Source organism: Schistocerca gregaria, unplaced genomic scaffold (genome assembly GCF_023897955.1).
Source record: "Schistocerca gregaria isolate iqSchGreg1 unplaced genomic scaffold, iqSchGreg1.2 ptg000616l, whole genome shotgun sequence".
In the NCBI taxonomy this organism is placed as follows: domain Eukaryota; kingdom Metazoa; phylum Arthropoda; class Insecta; order Orthoptera; family Acrididae; genus Schistocerca; species Schistocerca gregaria.
The window spans coordinates 47501-50000 of NW_026062004.1; positions in this window are offsets into that span (position 1 = coordinate 47501).

Sequence of the window (2500 nt, forward strand, 5' to 3'; positions counted from 1 at the left end):
TAACCCACGTTGGCCCCTAACCTAACCCACGTTGGCCCCTAACCTAACCCACGTTGGCCCCTAACCTAACCCACGTTGGCCCCTAACCTAACCCACGTTGGCCCCTAACCTAACCCACGTTGGCCCCTAACCTAACCCACGTTGGCCCCTAACCTAACCCACGTTGGCCCCTAACCTAACCCACGTTGGCCCCTAACCTAACCCACGTTGGCCCCTAACCTAACCCACGTTGGCCCCTAACCTAACCCACGTTGGCCCCTAACCTAACCCACGTTGGCCCCTAACCTAACCCACGTTGGCCCCTAACCTAACCCACGTTGGCCCCTAACCTAACCCACGTTGGCCCCTAACCTAACCCACGTTGGCCCCTAACCTAACCCACGTTGGCCCCTAACCTAACCCACGTTGGCCCCTAACCTAAGTTACGCTGCACCTTAACCTAAGTTACGCTGCACCTTAACCTAAGTTACGCTGCACCTTAACCTAAGTTACGCTGCACCTTAACCTAAGTTACGCTGCACCTTAACCTAAGTTACGCTGCACCTTAACCTAAGTTACGCTGCACCTTAACCTAAGTTACGCTGCACCTTAACCTAAGTTACGCTGCACCTTAACCTAAGTTACGCTGCACCTTAACCTAACTTACGCTGCACCTTAACCTAACTTACACTGCACCTTAACCTAACTTACACTGCACCTTAACCTAACTTACACTGCACCTTAACACACACGCGAGACAGATGCACCTTAACCTAACTTACACTGCACCTTAACCTAACTTACACTGCACCTTAACCTAACTTACACTGCACCTTAACCTAACTTACACTGCACTCTTAACCTAAGTTACACTGCACCTTAACCTAAGTTACACTGCACCTTAACCTAAGTTACACTGCACCTTAACCTAAGTTACACTGCACCTTAACCTAAGTTACACTGCACCTTAACCTAAGTTACACTGCACCTTAACCTAAGTTACACTGCACCTTAACCTAAGTTACACTGCACCTTAACCTAAGTTACACTGCACCTTAACCTAAGTTACACTGCACCTTAACCTAAGTTACACTGCACCTTAACCTAAGTTACACTGCACCTTAACCTAAGTTACACTGCACCTTAACCTAAGTTACACTGCACCTTAACCTAACTTACACTGCACCTTAACCTAACTTACACTGCACCTTAACCTAACTTACACTGCACCTTAACCTAACTTACACTGCACCTTAACCTAACTTACACTGCACCTTAACCTAACTTACACTGCACCTTAACCTAACTTACACTGCACCTTAACCTAACTTACACTGCACCTTAACCTAACTTACACTGCACCTTAACCTAACTTACACTGCCCTAACTTACACTGCACCTTAACCTAACTTACACTGCACCTTAACTGTCACATGTAACGTCACAGGAATGTAGCTTTGCCTAACAGCAACCCTCTGAACATAGTTCACTGCTTGGATCCTCTGGTGTCATGTGTATTTCTTGATGCCATGGTGCGTACCCTCACATAAAGGTCTTTCGAGTGTTGCGTACTTTCTACACAGTCCCGCTAACCACTGGAAGGGTGTACCGCTACAGAACGAATATCGCCCTCCCCTCCTGCCCTTCCAAGCTGGTCGGTCAGGCGTTTGTTTGTGAAATGAGCCTTGCAGCTGTTCAGTTGCATTCGGTTGTCGATGCAGTCAGTGTACGTTGTGGTACGGCCTGTGTGGACTGTCCGCTGATGTACGCGTAACCCACACTGATCATCCGTCGTTACGTACTGAGTGACATAATGTGGCACATGCTTGACCGTACACCGGCTGCGCCCTACAATGGCGAATCATAAGGGCCATATGTTGTGCACGATGCTACTTGTCTCGTCTCCCCATTACAGCGAGATTGCACTGTTGTACGCCGTACAGACATGTGGTAAGTAGGTACGGACGAAAGTATTGCATGTTGGCCCCCCCCCCCCCTCCTCCCTCTGCCGGGAATCAGCGTGAGCCGTCTGTTGATGTAGCGACGAGGGTTTTCCTATTTAATCGTATTGCCCCACACAACATGATAGCACGGTGGACCGCGTTCCACATCTGCGACATGCTACAGAGGCCGGTTGACAGTCGACCGCGCAAGGGACATTGCACACGTGCGCGGACCATCTTCCACGTGTTCTCTCGTGTACATGCCGCAGTGTGTATGTGGGCTGATGTAGCGTGTCGTGACACATAACATGCAGGCATGCCAGAATCGTAGATTTCGCAAATGTAGATTGACGTATACGTTTGCTGCCAAAGATCCGCAAATGAACTGGAAATCAGTTGTTGAGCGGTTGTTCGCGCTGCAGGTGCATCGGTGATAGCGACGATCGGTACATCTGTGAACCGGTTGTTTCGGCGGTACCCGCCATGCCCCCGAACCTGAGTTGGCCATGTGGGTATGAAGCGATACGAGGCTGTGGCTTGGCGGGACAGTCCCCGGCCGGTGAGGGGGGGCCGCCCGG